This window comes from Kryptolebias marmoratus, linkage group LG14 (assembly GCF_001649575.2).
Source record: "Kryptolebias marmoratus isolate JLee-2015 linkage group LG14, ASM164957v2, whole genome shotgun sequence".
Taxonomy (NCBI): domain Eukaryota; kingdom Metazoa; phylum Chordata; class Actinopteri; order Cyprinodontiformes; family Rivulidae; genus Kryptolebias; species Kryptolebias marmoratus.
Genome location: NC_051443.1, coordinates 294756 through 313882, shown reverse-complemented (window position 1 = coordinate 313882; position 19127 = coordinate 294756).

Genomic DNA, 19127 nt, shown 5'->3' with positions numbered 1-19127 from the left:
CTCGTCATAGTCAGAAAAATCTGTTATTTCTGTTATGTGTTAAATTAAGATATACTTGTCTTTTGTTCTCCCAAATGAAACTGTTGGAAAAGAAGTGCAATGTAGAATATTCTGAGAACCCCTGAACTGAAACAGAAAACAGGAAATTGATGTGCTGGTGAGAATCATTCCCAAAACATACTCGGAATGTCAGGATTCGGTTTTGTTTGTTTCTTTGTGTTTGATGTTTGTTCCTGGTCTCCTTTTGGGTTTGGGTTTTGTTGTGTTCGTGTTCTCTGTGCCTCTGTCATCATTCACTTCTCCTCTGTCTGTCTCTTGTCTGCCTGCCACGCCCACCTACACCTGTCCCAAGCCTAATCATTCCACCTGTGCCCACTCTCGCTGATTTCCCTCTGTCTTTAAAACCCAATCACTTTCTGTGTTTTTGACCTTAGCCTAAAAGTAAAACATGAAAAACCTGGCATTTTTTCTTTTTTGGTGTTATAATAAAAAACAAAAAACAAAATAACCAGTCCGTTTTTAATTATTTTATTTTTGATAGTCAATTAAAAGTGGAAAGAATGAATGATACACGGGTTTCTCATGATATCACATCAGGTTGTTTGTTACATTATTTTCAAGGTTTGACATTTCTCATCATAAGTAGGCCTTTAATTAGAATAAAGTTTGGGGAAAAAAAGTGTTTTGCAGTATTTGGAGCAAGCGTTTAAAGTCTGGTTGATGGAATTCTGGATTTTTTTTTTCTGTTTGTGCATAAATTTTTAAGAGCTGATATATTTTGTTACCTGGAGAAACAAACAAACAAACAAAAAAAAGTTGCCATATCACAATAAAGCCACTAGATGGACCTCCATATCCAGGTTTGTCCAGAACACACAGCTTTGCAAGGTGTTCAATTTCATTTAAGAAAACCAAGATGTCTGGGATGGAGACAACATCTGCATTCAGTCTGTGTTCTTGTGTTCTTCTCATGGTGTGCAATATGATCATCATGGAGCTTTTTTGCATCCTCTCTGTCAGTGACATTGAAGCTTAAGTGTCTGTTTGTCCCTACTGCTAGCAAAATATCTCATAAATCACTGAACCAGTTTTTACAAATTCTCAAAGTAATCATCTGGTGTACATCTACACTTGATTACCTTTTGGAGTCAACCTAATTCAAGATGGCTGCCACTGCATAGTAATCTTAGCAAACACAAAAATGGCTAAACTCAGTTAATTTTATAGATGCTGTGCCAAAATTTGGTGTGGTAGTTTTCTCTCTGATTCTTGTTCTCAGGTGATTATCAATGTGAATGGTGAGATCAATCAATTCATCTACGATAGCAGGCTCATCATGGGTGGTTAATTGGTCTTTGAGGGGTTCTGAGTGAGATCTAACAAAAACATTTCAAGGCGTTTTCATTCTATCCCATTTCCACAGCCAGTATATGAAAATCAACAGATATTTGCTACAGGACAATTACCAAATCTTAAATAATGATGCCATATGGCGGAGTCATCTTCCTTGAGGGGATAGTCAAACGCCCTACACAATTCACTGAGAACATTTATGAAGGACAGAGATTCAGTAGGGTGAGTGAGTAAGAAAAAAAACTTCTGACCCTTTCAGAGCTCCAACTAAGTATGATAGCTTAGTTACAGAACTGGAAAATGGATGGGGAGACCTATTATAACTCAAGTCCTGTAAGATGAAACCAGTGAACCAGTCTGAGTCGCCTTTAAATAGGGTGAGGAGTAGCACCATTCTGAATGGATGTGGTGGAAATCTCCAGCTGTAGCAGAGAAGCAGGAACCTGAACAGAAGACGGAAGTTGACTTAATTTACGATCCAGGTTACTTTGGAGATAGGCAAAATGCTGATGTTTATTTTGCTGTTGTTCAAATAACTCAAAGTGGACATGAGCGATGAGGGAGAGCAGACATGTAGAATGATTCCAGGTGGGTAGGCAGAGCTGACTTTTCTATTTCTTGGCATGTAAGAAGTAGGTAATGGACTGCACCTATATAGTGCTTTTAAAGCCAACAAGGCTACTCAAAGCACTTTACAAAACAATCTGTGCCCTCATTTACCCATCACACCCATCTTCTACAAAGCTAATCTGAATAAATATTGCATTAAGCTCCATTCATACACTGGGGCACACAGAGGCAATGAGGGGTTCAGTGTCTTGCCCAGGGACACTTCAACATGTGACTGTTGCCAGGAATTAAACCTCCAACTCTCTTGGTGAAGGACGACTGCTCTAACCACTGAGCCACAGCCCCAATGCAATACAAGGTGATTTCTTGTATTGACCAGAAGAGGATCTACAGTTTCCACAAGGGATAGAAGTATCAGCCATGCTACTGAGAACTAGGAGGAACACAGTTAAATTCTCAAGATTCTCTTTCACAAAAATGTACACAGGACAGGAGGCAAAACTTCACCAAGTGACGTTCAACAGTCTGAGGAAGAGTATCTCAGCTCAGCCTTAAATAGCAGGTGCGTGATTAGATGGACAATTGAATTGGACAAGAATTTGGATGGTAGGGATGATGGTATCTTCCCCCTGACCTGTCTTCCTGGCTCCCCCTTGCTGAATCTCATCAATCTCTAGGTGTGATAGCTGGTTTCGCTCTTGAATGTTGAAACACTGACACACACACACACACACACACACACACACACACATACATTTCACATGACCAACCTTTAAACTAATAAAAGGTTGATTTATGTTTAAATAGCCAGTAAAATGTAAGGTGGTGTGGGAAACGGTAATCTGAACCTGAATAAAGAGGAGGAAATTGGGTTTGGTAGCAAAGTGTTGTCATGACAACATAAATGCTGTTCAGTGGCAAATTAAACAAGGACACTGGAGTATTATTTATTTTCCTAATTTACCAGTTCCAATTATAATTCCAGGGACTTCAATGAAACACTCCAAGCTCCTCTCTGCTTGTTCTCAGGATCTCAGGGTTTTTTCTTTTTTTAAAAAAATAATTTCTTTTAAGGAGGAACAATCTGCCAAGGAGGATTCTGGGTAATATCAGTGGCCTGAAGGGGTGGAGCTCCTCTGTGACCAAATACTCATCTCCTTTTTAAACCCAAAAGAACCTATTAATATTTCAAATTAAAGCAAGATCTTCAAATGATGAATAATTGCTCCCATATTAAATTTCAATTACTGTTAAACACTGTCAAATCGCTGATTGAAAACTATGAATAATTTCTTTTCACAAAGTAAGTCTCAAAGAAAGGCAGCTATCTTAATGAAAAAGGCAGAGGTAAATATAAGATGAAGGTGGGGAATTCATAATAAAAGCCCATTTTTGGACATAATTCTGATTAAACAATATAAATTTAATTATATAGGGGCCAAAATAAACAAACTTTAAGAAGATTCTTAAAATGTAAAATTTTCAACTGTTATAAACAAAAACATAGTTAGATGAAGGCAGGTACATGAAGGAAGAAAAATGCGCACCGACAGTGATGCAATGGCGCTGCGCGAAGGTCCTGTGCGGTGTCGTGCCGTGCACCTTTTATAACTTGGTGTGGACCGCGCCGCTCCATTCATATTGGACGATTTTGGTGCTCGAGCAGAGCTGGTTGACCTGTATCAGGGCGGAGCCCTGCGTGACTCTAATGAGCCGTGAGGCCGAGCCTTCTTCAGCTACCTGGAGTTAGCATGTTGTCAGAGCCACAGCAATAAACATGGAACGAGCGGGTTTAACCAAAAATGGTTAGCTGAGCTGAAATTCAGCAGGTGGCTTTACAAGACCTAATATGGTAAGCATGTTTTGTACTTTGTGAAAATATTATCCTTGTTTACCAGTAAAATTATGCTTTAAAATTCAGCATTAGATATGTTTTGTTTTGTTGTTACATGTAGTGATCCAACATGCAGCCTGTGCCACAAAAAGCACAGTACAGTACAGCATCTCTGTTTTTCAGTTCTGTTGGTATTCATTGGCCTGGAAGTGAGACGTGTGTTGGTGTGTTTTGTAAAACTGTAGTTTTACAGTATATCACATAATAAATAGCCATATTTTCAACTTTCCTGTCAACTTTAATCTTTTTTTGTACTAAATCACGGTCGGCCAGTGATCGGCCGGCGAACGGCCACCTACCACCAGGCTTAGCCTCTTTTCTGGGGGAAACCCTGCTACATGTTAGCTCTCGTTAAAAAGAGTATAAAATCAACTTTTCGATCAATGACAGATTGATTGTACATTTCTGTGACTTAATCCTCAGAAATAAAAATGAGCAGAGATTCACCAGTCTGTGAAAGACAGCATCTAAAAATAGTGTAATAAAAATAATGTTCTATCATTTACAGTTTATACAATTATCAAAAGATAGCAAGAATCTGAAGAAATCTCTGTGTGCAAAGGACAAGGCTAAAAATAAATATTGGATGGCTGTGATCTTCGGGCCCTCAGGAGGCACTGCATTAAAACAGGTCTGATTCTATTATGGACATCACTACATGGGCTCAGGAACACTTCCACAAATCATTGTCTGTAAACACAGTTCACTATGCCATCCACACAAGCTGGTTACCCTTTATGACCTGCCATATAACATTGTGCACGATTTGCAAAAATACAGCATACCTGTGCAAAAATCTTTGCCCTTTGGCAACTTAAGAATCCCATGTACAGTGTGATCTAATGTAATGATAAATCTGAGTCTCTGGGAGCTCATTCCATTTGAAATTTTTGCCTTCAGAAATATTTTTTGCTGTATTTTTATTTGTGCTGGCACACAGTGTTTTGATGGCAGCCTGTTCGAAGTACATCCTAAACAGCTCAGATGGAAATGGATTGTCCACATATTAAGAAAGAGGTAGCTGTACGCCTGGCCTTCTTTGGCCAGGAAATGTATTGGGGATGTGGTAAGTTGTGTGGCTCCTTTAAATCCTTTCTCTCCCTCTGGCTCTCTCCAAGGTACAGGGTGCCTCAGATGAGCAGGAGACTTCAGCTTTCTCCTCCTTAATATCATCTACATCATTTATTATCCTGCATATTTTACTTGTTTCTCTGCTCCAACACACCTGATTTGAATCAATGGATGATTAATAGGCTTCTGCAGAACATTAATGGATAATTTAACCATTAAATCATGTGTGTTGAAGCAAGGAAACAAGTAAAACATGCAGAGTAGTAGCCCTCAAGGACCAGGGTTGGCCACCCTGATCTACATCATCGGCACTGCACACAGAAGAAGTTGCACGGTGTGTTAAGGCCCCCACATACTCGGGCGTATTGTGTGTACTCCGTGAGCCATGCGGACTCTGCGTGTACTGTCCGCGGATGGTTGAGACTTCATACTGGAGCGTACGGATTGAGAAAAGGTGCCTTAGCCCCCTTTCTTCACCACCAGGGCAGCCACCGAACACCTGTCAGTGCTGCAAATAACATCACTTCCTGATGTCTATATATCTTATTTTATTGCAATTCTATCTGCATTTCAAAACAGATATGCAAATGGAAGAACTGGTACTCCCACCAGTCAAAAGAGGTTAAAGCTCTATCATAAAAAGAAGAAGCCATTTTAAACTCCATCCAAAAATGCTGCCGTCCTGCTGCCGTTAAAATGGGCTGAAGGAAAGTGGAAAACTGTTCTGTGTCACACAAATCAAAATGTGAAATTGTTTTTGAAACCATGGACCAAAGAGAAAGGGACCATCTGGCTTGGTATCCGAGCAAAGTTTAAAATCCTGCCTCTCTGATGGTATGGGGGTGTATTAGAACATGCATGGACAGCATACAAATCTAGAAAGGCACCATCAATACAGAAATGTGTATACAGGATTTAGAACATGCTTTCCCACCCAGACAATGTCTTTTTCATGAAAGGCCTTTCCTGCACTGCCTGGCCAAAAAAACAAACAAAAAAAAAGTCGCCACCTGGATTTAACTAAGTAAATAGGTATGAGCCTCCTATTGGATAATTACTGCATGGGCAATTATGTTTCTGCTGGCAACAAGTTATTTAACCCCAACTGGTGCAATGAGTTGCTTCTCATTTCTTAAACAACCAAGTCGAAAGACACATCCTGTGGTAGTGGAAAAGATGTCAGTCTGATTGAGAAGGGTCAAATCATTGGCATCAAGCAGAGAAAACATCTAAGGAGATTGCAGAAACTACTAAAATTGGGTTAAGATCTGTCCAACGCATTATTAAAAACTAATTAGTTTACTCAAGGATTTCAGGTTTCTTAGTCAGCAGAGAAGCTTCACCCAGGGCAAGCAATGCTCCAGTGCTGATCTGATCCACACTGCAGCCTTAAATACACAGCCACTCTGATGAGCCTGATCTTCTGCAGCTGCAGGTGATTGAGAAACCAGCCAATGGGAGAACAAAAACCAGCAACCAGGAAGCAGACTCACAGAACACCACACAATGAAGTTACACAGTTATACAAATAAAAATGTTGCTGTAGTTGAGCCACTGGCATGTGCAATACAAATATAAGTATGTACTAGAATGTAATTATTGTGTTATTGCTGGCGGCAGTGGCTCAGGAGGTAGGGGTTTGTCCTGTAATCGGAAGGTTGCTGGTTCGAGCCTCCGCTCCGGCTGTCTCAGCCGTTGTGTCCTTGGACAAGACACTTCACCCTCCTTGCCTACTGGTGGTGGTCAGAGGGCTCGGTGGCGCCGGTGTGATGGCAGCTGTGGCTACAGTGTAGCTTACTGCCATCAGTGTGTGAATGTGAGGATGATTGTAGTGTAAAGTGCTTTGGGATCCTTGGACTAGATAAAGCGCTATACAAGTGCAAGCCATTTACCATTTGTTAGATATGTTACTTTCATACTTAGGATTGTAGATTAGGCAGGAAGTGGGTTTATGTCATCGTTTTCAAAAGATTGCATTTAGGATGTCCACACGAATGCAATGGCGGTGCCAAGAACCCAGGAAATGTTTGTCCAAGAGCGAGACCAAAACCAGACACAGAGGCGTAACTAAGGTAAGTGAGTTTTATTTACAGGTGCAGCAATATATACAATGAGCCAGGTTTGGGAGCGGTCTGCAAAGCAAGAGGAGCAGGGTGAGTCTCGGGTACCAAATCTGATCAGTGAAGTCTGGCGGAGCGAGTGAATTATGCCTCTGTTTCTTACAGGTCCAGGAGGCGTCCAACTGCGTGGAGGAAGGTGAGGAAAATGTCCCAGGTGATCCAGTCGTCGGTGAGCCTGTAATCCAGTCAAGGTAGGTATCCAGCGGTCCAGGTAAGTTTCCGTGAAGTGGGAGCGTCTCTACGTGGCCAAAACCTGAATCAAGCAACATGAGAAAACTTGGTTAGCGTAGCAAGACCAACTGTGATTAGACACTACGGCTGAGAGTCTAACCCAAGAGGTTTGATGCTCCAGCGAAGGTCTTCTTCTTCTTCTTCTTTTTAGTTTTTAATGGCGGTTGGCAACAAACTTTTAGCAGCATTACCGCCACCTACCAGTATGGAGTGTGGTTCAACATGGACTAAATAATAACCTACACCTATATTATGCTATTTTCTTAGACATTTTCCCTACCTTATACTCACAAATATCTATATTTATTCAAACCCATAATCTCCTTTAATCATCTTTATATCTTACTCCCCTTTATTATGTATATATTCACATTTATACTTTTATTATAATTATATTCTTTGAAACAGTTTAGTTCTCTTTAAAAATTGCATAATTATCTGTATCTGCTTACTCCCCATATTCTTCCTCAGAATATCTATTAGATCAAACTTTTCCTTTATTCTTTCAAATTCTCTCCTCATAGCCCTTCTCTCATTTTCATACTTATTACATTCCAAAATACAATGTTTTATTGTTTCATCTTCTCCACAATATTCACATTTTCCAGTTTTATGCTTTATAATTTTGAAAAGTGAAAAGTTAAGTCCTGAATGCCCAAATCTCAATCTTGTTATCACTCTCTCTTCCTTCCTATTTCTTCGTCCATGGCTTCTTTCTCCTACCATCTTCTGAATTTCGTGAAACCATCTTCCTGTTTTCCCCCTATCCCACCTATTTTGCCATGTTTTCATCAATTTTTCCTTAACAATACTCCTTCCTTCAGACTTACTTATTTTAACTATGATACTGATTGGATTCTTAATTTCCCTCTTTGCCATTCTGTCTGCCATCTCATTTCCCAGCACTCCTATATGTGCTGGTACCCACACAAATACCACAACCAAACCCATCTTCTGAATTCTAAAAACTGTATGCATTATTTCCATTAATATATCTGTTCTACTATCTGTTTGATTATTTTTTAGACTCAATAATACAGAGCTTGAATCCGAACATATTATTGTTTTAATTGGTCTTATTTCCTCTACCCATTGTAAGGCTAATAATATCGCCATCATTTCTCCTGTATATACTGACAAATTATCTGTTAATCGTTTTCCTATTTTAATGTTGAATTCTGGAACTACATATGCTATTCCTACTTTCTCATTTATTTTTGATGCATCCGTATAAATTTGCAAATATTTATAATAATTATTTAAATGTATTTGTACTGAATTACTATCCATACTACTACATATATCTTGTCTCTTTTCCATTAACTCCATATCTACTTTTACTTCTGGTAGTACCCATGGTGGAATGATTGATGTTATTATTGATTGACTAATTTCTATTTTATCCATCTTAAACTCTTTCAGTTTCTTTTCTATCATCCATCCAAAACTCCTCATTTCTTTCTTTTCTTTTTCCCAACATGGCCTTAATATCTCCAGATTTGGATGGTCATAACCATTTCCTTGAAGATTCAACCAATAACTAATTTCCAAATATGTTCTTCTTAAGTCTAATGGCATTTCTCCCATTTCAACTTCTAATGCTGCTGTTGGTGTTGTTTTAAATGCACCTGTACATAATCTCAAAGCCTGATGTTGGATATTATCTATTTTAAGCAGATGTGCTTTAGCAGCTGATCCATATACTATACACCCAAAATCTATATTGGCTCTAATCATTCCTACATAAATATGCTTTAGAGATTTCCTATCTGCTCCCCAATCACTACCTACTAAGCATCTCATAATATTCAAGATTTTCTTACACTTATCCACTATTTTTTGTATGTGTTCCTTCCATATTAATTTTTCATCAAACCATACTCCTAAAAATTTTATACATTTTACCTGCTCCAACTCTTGGTTATATAATGTTAATTTTATTTCTTTATTTGTTTTTTTCTGGGTAAATAACATTACCTTTGACTTTTCAACTGAAAATTTAAATCCCCATTGAAATGCCCACTTTTCTATTTTATAAATTTCTTCCTGTAATTTCTTTACACAAAATTCAACATTCTTCCCCCTCTTCCAAACGGCTCCATCATCCGCAAAAAGTGAACATCCCATGTCCTGTCCAAGATCTTTAAATACATCATTTATCATTATTGAAAATAATACAGGACTTATAATACTTCCTTGCGGTGTTCCATTCTCTACTACATACTTTCCTGATACAACCTCACCAATTCTAACTTGTAATTTCCTATTTGCCAAAAAATCTTTAATCCAATTAAATATCTTTCCCTTGATTCCCATTTTGTATAATTTGATTAACAATCCCTCTACCCACATCATATCATATGCTTTTTCAATATCAAAGAACACTGCCACCACACTTTCTTTATTTACTTGTGCTTTTCTAATTTCATATTCTAGATATATTGTTGGATCACTTGTACTCCTTCCTTTTCGAAACCCACTTTGATATTTTGATAAATATCCTTCCTTATTTAAATAATGCACTATTCTATTATTAATCATTTTTTCCATTATTTTACATAGATTTGACGTTAGAGCTATTGGCCTATAATTTCCTGGTTTTGAGTTATCTTTTCCTGGTTTAGCTATGGGTATAATTATGGATTCTTTCCATTTCATTGGTAATTTTCCTGCCTCCCAAATTTTATTATACAATTTTAATATTATATCCTTAGATTTTCCATTGAGTTGCTGTATCATTTTATACCAAATTTGATCTTTTCCTGGCGCTGTATTTTTTATCTTCTTGAGTACATAATTTAACTCTGTTTTTGTAAATTCCACATTCATTAAATTATTTACTTCTTCATCCTCCTTCATTATTTCTTTATATTTAAGTTTTGTATCTTCTCTTCCTTTTCTTCCTTCTACATCAATATTATTTGAACTATGAATTTTATTAAATGTTTTAGCCAATACTTCAACTTTATCTTCATCTCTTATGATGTCAGTATCTTCTATTTTCAGTACAGGATAATCAAATTCCCTCTTTTTACCATTCATTCTTTTAATCATTCTCCAAACTTTCTCTATCTTTGTTTCTCTCCCTATTGTCCCACAAAAGTTTCTCCAATATTCTCTTTTTGCATTTTTTACAGTTCTCCTTGCTATAGCTTGTTTACTTTTATATTCAATTAAATTCTTATAGATTGGGTTTTGTTTTAGTACCTTAAATGCTTTATTTCTCAACTTTATTGCTTCTTTACATTCATTTGTCCACCATGGCACAATTTTCTTATCCTTCAGATATCTAATTTTTTTAATAGAGACATCTGCTGCTTCTATTATTATTTTTGAAATTATTGAATTTAACTCATCTATATGCACATCCATATTTACTCTTTCTAGGTTTACTTGACTCACATATCTGAATTTATTCCAATCTGCTTTGTTGAAATTATATCTTTCCCCCACCTTTATATTTTTACTATTTAACTTTAATCCAATTCTTACTATAATGGGATAATGATCACTCCCTATTGTCGTTGTTTTATCCACATTCCACTCACAAATTCCCGCCATTATATTTGAAACTATTGTTAAATCAATATTTGATTCCATCCCTGTCCTTATGTTGATCCTTGTCCCCCTTCCATCATTAATACAAACTAAATTCTTCATTTCCATTACTTCTTCTAAAACTTGCCCATTTTTATCATTACTTTTACCCCACACTGTACTATTTGCATTAAAATCGCCACACCAAATCACTTTCCCCTCCAAATATTCAATTATCTCCCCCATTTCTTCAACCAATAATGTCTTACAGGAATTATAAAAATTTATTATTCTGAATTTTTCCTGTTCCTCCCACACTTCAATTACTATATATTCTAATTTCTCCCCTTTTCCTAATAGCTTATATTGTATGTCTTGTTTAATAAATATTCCACACCCTCCTCCATTCCCCTCTTGACGATCCCTTCTTACACTAACATATCCCTTTATCACAAACTCTAATCTTGTCTTTAACCATGTCTCCTGAATACATATGATTTCTGGTTTTTCTGCAATCTCTTCAATATATCCTTTCAATTCTTGTCCATTTGCAACTAAACTCCTAGCATTCCAATGTAGTAATATCATGAAATATTTTCACCTGTCACTCCCAGTCTTCCATCTACCTCCAGTTTTTTCTTTATATTCTCCCATGACCCTTCTTTAAAGCCCAAGAACTTTTCAGCTCCTCTCACTATGATCTTAATTTTTTCCGTTTTATGCTTTGCTTGATCAGTGCAGTTGATTACATAAGCTACAAATAGTATTAATTTTTCTATTGATAATGTTTCATTTTCATCTACCTGCACCTTACTTTGCTGTATATTTTGACTCGTTGTTTGTTCCCTCTCTTTGTTTTGTTCCTTCACATTTTTAACTGCTTCTGCATAGCTTATGTTCTTAGTAGTTTTAATCTGTGTGATTTCTTTTGCTCTCTTCCTTACCTCACACCCTCCATATGTTACTCTATGATTTCCCCCACAATTACAACACTTCTCTTGTGTTTCTTCTTTGCATTCCTCAAATCTATGATCTTCCCCACACTTTGGGCATCTCTGCTTTCCTTTGCACACTGCTGCTATATGACCATATCTTTGGCATTTAAAGCACCGAAGTGGTGGAGGAATATAAGGCCTGACCTGATAACTCATGTATCCTATTTTGATATTTTTTGGCAACTCATGTTCTTCAAATTCAATGAGTATTGACAAACTTTTCTCTCTTCTTCCCTCCACTATTCTAAGTAGTCTTTCCAGTTTGCTTACTTTCACTCCTACCACATTTTTCTTTATTTTATCCAGATCCTCATCAATAGGGATTCCATAAATCACCCCTCTATTTTTTTTATTTTCTCCCATTACTTTATTCTCCCACACATTTCTCCTGCAAATATTTTCCACCTTTAAAGCCTTGTTTTTTTGTTCCAAATCTTTACAGACTACCAACAAATTTCCATCTCTCAAGATCTTTACCATTTCTACATCACCTATTTTCTTTTTAACTTCTTTAGATACCTCAATAGGGCTTACTGCACCCTGTCCTTCATTTTTCAGTTTTATTATTACTTTAAACTCCTCCTTCGTAACTTTTCTCCTGACTATCCTTTCTTCATCCGAACTACTACCTTCCAATTCCCGTTTGCTACCTTGGCTATCACCAAACCCTTTCCCTTCATCTTTCTTGCTTTTTCCACGTCCTCTTGCTCTTCCTGCTAACATCCACCCTTCATCCTCTCCGTCTTTCCCATTTCCTACCTCCATTTCCATCCAAACCATTCACATACCAGTTTATGCCAATCCGCCTTTTCCAAACACAATACTGCCGAAGAGTCAAAAAGCCGACAACTAGTTGAACTCGGCGCGCTGATTCGCTAACCCGGAAGTACCAGCGTTTGTTTTTTGTTGAGACCAGGTATTCCCCAGCGAAGGTCTGGTCTCAGCCGGAGGCTTAAATACTGGCAGGTCTCATCAGTGGGATCAGGATCACCTGTGGAGTAAGGGTTAGTGGTGCCGCCCCAAGGCGGAGCTAACTCCAGATCCTCACAGGCGGCATCTAAGGATTTTCTTATTTTGGAACCTGGTTTCAAAAAATAATATTTAGCTGTTCCTCAAATGCTGTTTCCATGTAGATGCAATGCTGAAACAATAAAAAATCCTTGCATATTCACAAAATGCTGTTACTGTGTGGATGGGGCCATGGTTACTGCAGCATTTTAAGTTATTTCTGTGTTTCCATGTGGATAAAAACATTTCAAGAAAAGGTGCCTTTTAATGAGGATATTTTTAGAAACAGAAAATAAAAAAAATTATTTGGGGGGGGGAAAATATTCCTATGTGGACAAGATTGCAGAAAATCCTCCTCATGACCCCTGCCCACTTCACTGATTGGAAAATATGGAAAATGTGCAGATGCTACAGCTTGTTTAACTTTTCTGTTTCAATGCATCACCTTGAACTCCACAAGGCTTCCTCCCAGGAGCCCCTTTGTCTATGAATGCTAATGGGATCTCTGTGTTAATAATAAATAGCTACTGATAAAATAATAAATTTCTAATGTTCCTCTCAGACCATTTTCTTTCTCCATCTCAGATTAGTTTATCAGGGCTTTGCTTCCCTCCAAACACTTTGGACTTAATTATTTAAAAAGCCTAAAAAATTCATATCCTCCATTTTTGGAAGGGGGTGTGCAAAAGCCATTGTCAAGTTAGTGAAAATTTAGGTAAAAGTGGTGGTGAATAAAATATTCAGCAGCACACAGGCATTTCAATTATTTTTCAGATGTATAAATGTTAAAACACATGCAAAATAAAATAGGCATTTCAAGGCAGAATAATTTCCAAAGCAATGTAATACGGCTTTGTCAATTATTTAAGGCCGAATCTCAGAGCTGAGACTTCACAGGTTCACATTTCAGGATTTTGGTAGTCATTTGTTTTTGTACACCCTGAAGCTATGCAATTAAATGTAAAAATTATATGTCTTAAGCTTGCAAATATTAAAAAAGTGACCATGTGGGAGCTAATGTCTTCCAGTTTTTCCACTGGCTTTTCATTTCATATTATTGTTTATTTATGTAGGGACAAGTGTTAAGTGTCAACAAATACCATAAACTATAACAATAATAGCCCAGGCTAATTTACAATGCATGTCCCTAGATGGGCTTAATGCATCAGTTTAAAATAGAGTTTACAAAGAATAAAATACTTTTTTGTGTATAGTCACACATTTCCCTTTCCATCCATGTTTACAGCACACAAAACATTAAAAATTGAAAGGCCTAGCATTCCTTGAAGAAAAGCATATTGCCCACTGCCTTACTTACCAGAATTTTAAACTAAGATTATTTTATGATACTGTTATGTGATATTTCCAGATATTTCCTGTTACTCAGAATATGTGCCATGAATGACTCTCAGCTACTATCTCAACAAATTTTAGCTGACTGAAGTAGCCATTTTTGTATTTGCTGAGGTCAGTTGGCTGTAGCCATCTTGAATTGAGTTAGCTCCAAAAGTTAATTTGTTGTAGATGTCCGTCCATCCATCCATCCATCCATCCATCCATCCATCCATCCATTCTCTTCCGCTTATCCGGGGTCGGGTCACGGGGTAGCAGCCTAAGCAGGGAGACCCAGACCTCCCTCTCCCCAGCCACTTGGGCCAGCTCCTCCGGGGGAATCCCAAGGTGTTCCCAGGCCAGCAGAGAAACATAGTCCCTCCAGCGTGTCCTGGGTCTTCCTCTGGGCCTCCTCCCGGAGGAGATGTGCATTCAGTAATTATTTCTTGAAACTTTAATTAAAATCCATGGAGGAGTTCATGAGATTTTTTTGCCAACATCCACACACACATTCATGGGCAAAACATTACACTGAACAAAAATATAAATAAACTTTTGTTTTTGCTTCCATTTTTCATGAGTTGAACTCAATGATCTAAGACTTTCTATGTACACAACGGGCCTTTTGCTCTCAAATATTGTTCACAAATTTGTGTAAATCTGTGTTAGTGAGCATTTCTCCTTTGCTGAGATAATCCATCCTCCTCACAGGTGTGGCATATTAAGATGATGATTAGCCATCATGATTATTGCACAGGTGTGAATTAGGCTAGCCACATTAAAAAGCCAGGAGCCTCTTTGTCTATGAATGCCTTTGGCTGGCCACAATAAAAGACCACTAAAATGTGCAGTTTTGTACAATGCTACAGATGTTGGAAGTTTTAAGGGAACGTGCAGATGGCATGCTGACTGTAGTAATGTCCAGCAGAGCTGTTGTCCGTGAAATGAATGTTCATCTCTCTACCATAAGCTGTCTCTAAAGGTGTTTCAGAGACTTTGGTAGTGCATCCAACCAGCCTCATAACTGCAGACCACGTGTAACCACACCAGCCCAGGACCACCACATCAAGCATCTTCACCTTTAAGATCATCTGACACCACCTACCCGGACAGCTGCTGCAACAATCGGTTTGCATGACCAAAAGATTTCTGCACAATCTTTCAGGAAGCTCATCTGCATGCTTGCCATCCTCATCAGGGTCTCCACCTGACTGCAGTTCGTTGTTGTAACTAAGTTGAGTGGGCAAATGTTCACATTTGATGGTGTATGGAGAAGTGTTCTCTTCCCAGATTAATCCCGCTTTTCACTGTACAGGGCAGAAGGCAGACCGCATGTATGGTGTCATGTGGGTTTGCTGATGTCAACATTCTGAATAGAGCGGAACATGGTGGTATGGTAGGGGCAGGCGTATGTTATGGACAACCAACACAGGCACATTTTATTGATGGCATTTTGAATGCACAGAGATACTGTGATGAGATTCTGAGCCCCATTGTTGTGCCGTTCATCCACAACCATCACCTCATATTCCAGCTTGATAATGCACCGCCCCATGTTGCAAGGATCTGTACACAATTCCTGCAAGCTGAGAATATTCTAGTTCTTGCATGGCCAGCATACTCACCACTTATGTCCCCCACTGAGCATGTTTGGGATGCTCTGGATATGACAGCGTGTTCCAGTTCGCGAAAATATCCAGCAACTTCACACAGCCATTGAAGAAGTGATCCAACATCCCACAGCCCACAATCAACAACCTGATCAAGTCTGTCAGTGTTGCGATGCATGAGGCAAATGGTGGTCACACAGGATACTGACTGGTTTTCTGACCTTCCCCAATACAGTAAAAGTAAACTGCACATTTTAGAGTGGCCTTTTATTGTGGCCACCCTAAGGCAGACCTATGCAATAATCATTCTGTGTAATCAGCATCTTGATATGCCACACCTGTGAGGTGGATGGATTATCTTGGCAAAGGAGAAGTGCTCACTAACACAGATTTACACACATTTGTGATAGAAAGGCCTATTGTGTACATAGAAAAAGTCTTGGATCATAAAGTTCAGCTCATGAAAAATGGGAACAAAAACAGAAGTGTTGAATTTATATTTTTGTTAAGTATAATTAAGATATTTCCATTCTCTTCTGTAATTTAAGTGTTCCTCTGTCGATCCTTTTCACTACATCAGTCTGACTTAACACTAAAGCTGGATTTATACTTAAAAAATCTGCTCTTGTTGACATAGAGATATGACAGTACTGCAGCAGGGTTGGAGAAAAGTATGTAAAACACAATAATTTCAGAACTACAGTAAGGAGCCAGGATAGAGCACAGGATGCTATAATGGCCCGGTCCCAATACTTGCACTATACCCTACGCCCCTCTATGAACTGTGTACTCAGTCAAAGTGCACAGAAGAGATGTGTGCAGGTTACAAGCATGCAGACATTGGAGAATTGGGTCAGTACGGATTACGTCATCGACTTGTGCCTTTGCATCATAACTACGACATCCAACAGGGCGGGGCCTATGGTAGGGCGGTCAATGTTTTAGTATTTTAAGAAGGTGCCAGTACGATTTTAAAAGTACAGTTTAGGTATTTTTGCTTTCCAGAGCCATTGCAGGAGATATTTGGCTGTTCAGGTGTGTTTTGTTCTGACTTGTTGAATACAGAGCAAAGTTTGATAGTATTCACACCTGTACAGCAGAGTGGAACAAGAATTATTTCAATACTTTACATTTAAAAACTGCTTTTTTTGTAAAAGACGCAGCTCGCTCTGTCACCACTGCCATATTTCTGCTGTTTGATTCAAAACCCTTTCATTGTCAATAAAGATGATAAAAAAATAATTAAAAACGTCAGATGCAGCGATGAATTGTGGGTAAATACTTTGCCAAAGTCCGCCTGGATGCGGGCTTAGCCGAAGTAATACACAAAGGGGGCGGGGCTAAAGACCACTCTGGAGAATTGGGACACAGTACTCACTCAAACTCTTCAGCATGAACACACATTTGAAGGACACGAGGGCGGAACGAGGGTGGAAGTGCGAGTACTGGGACCGAGCCTAACTGAGGAAAATTACTGAGAGGTGGCAGAGAACACAGGGAGGCACAGGGAGAATAAATCAAACAAGAAAAACATTGTAAAAAAAACAAGGAACACAAGAGATAAAAAAATACAGAAATATGATCACAAAGAAAAAAACGAAACACAAACAAACAAACAAAACAAAACACAATCAAAATTAACACTTAAGATCCTGACAACTGTAAACCTATCAGATCCTATCAGATAGGACACACACTCTTAAAATGCACTCACTATCTGATGGGGAAAAAATCTTTTGGGGGGGATGCCTCTTTACTTTCAGAAAAACTTTTAAAAGCAGAGGTTGCAGATTAATAACATTTTAAAAACTCTGTGTGGAATTGAAAAGAACATGAGTGATGATGTGGGTTAAACGATGGGCTCAGAGACGTTTCTGAGTCTCAAATTAATTTAAAAGCCTGTGTGACATGCCCAGAGGTTCTGGGTCAGTTTTTTTTTTTCTTTCTCTGTCTGCTGCTCTGTCCCTGTTTTTGCCAAATATTTAAATAATAAAGTAGACAATCATGATAAGATTGAAAGATGTTGTTAGGATCTGAGTTTTTGAATTATGTTTTGTCTTCATGTTTCAGTTATAGTTTATTGTTTGTGTTATTTGTCTCTTCCCTGTGCCTCAGCCAACATTCACTTCTCCTCAGTCACTCTCTCTCTCTTCCCCATTCTCACCCATCTACACCTGCCTCTAGCTCCTTAATCATCTCACCTGTGCCCACTTCCACTAATCACCCTCTGCCTTTAAAAACCCGGTCACATTCTCTACCTCTCTGCTGGTTCATTGTCATACTCTTGTCTCCCTGATGTGCTGTTCTGTTTGCTTGTGCCTCGTCGTCTCCCTTTGATTCGTCTCAGGTCTGTTCAGGTTTTGTTTAGTTAGTAAATGTTTTTGCATTTGGTTTAGGTTTTGCTGCCATGTCAGCCTTTGTTTTGGGTTTGCCTTTTATTTCTCAATAAATTAGTTTTTTTATCAACATGAGTCTGCGCTCAGGGTTTGCCTCCTTCCACCCCGCACATGACAGAATGAACCAGCCAGACCAGAACCCAGCAGACTCAGGTTTTTTTTTCTCTTTCTGACCTCTCTGACGAGGATTTCCTCCGGCTTCACATCGCAGTGAGGAAATACTGCGACGTGGAGATCACCTCCCTGGACCAACGGGAGCGTTTTTTGGCAGCCCAGGCCCTCCTGAGGGAATCACTTCCCTACCCGGGGCTCGAAACGTCCCCGGGTATGGATGAGATCCTCAATGGGGCCAGGAGGGATTATGCCCGGGGCTGCATTTCCTGGTCTCCGGTGGCAGCGGCACGCTCCGTGGCTGCTGTGTCTCCCGTGCCACCATCAGTCTCTCCCGTGCCGCTCACCGCAGCTCCAGCTCCACTCAGATGGCGTCACTGGAGAAGGTCGCCACCCTCTGAGCCCCCGGAGCTCCCTGCGCCCTCTGCAGAGCCCAGAGCAAGATCTGCCAAATCGGCCAACGCTTCTTTGGTGGGTCAGCAGCGCGACGCCACCACTGCTTCTCCGGTGGGTCCCCACTGTGTCCCCGTGGGGGTCGGCCGGGACAACGACGCCCCACCTCCCTGTGTCTCTGAGGGGGTCGCGGACGGCGACGCCTCTAAGGAACCTCCCGGGTACCACGCCCTGCAGCCTCCAGGGTCATCATGCTCTCTGGGGTGTCGGCCCCTAGGACCCTTGGGGCTGTTAGACTGCCCTGCTCCTGCCACTACAGGAGGGTCTGGCAGGACGCCTCACTCCTCTCTGCTCCGCTCTCGCCTGCCTGGTTGACACCTGATCCGGCCGCTTGAACTTGTGTTCCGCCGTGGGCGGCGCCCAGGCCGTCCCTCAAGACTGTTGCCTCTCCGAGGGCGGCGCCCAGGCCGTCCCTCAAGACTGTTGCCTCTCCGAGGACGGCGCCC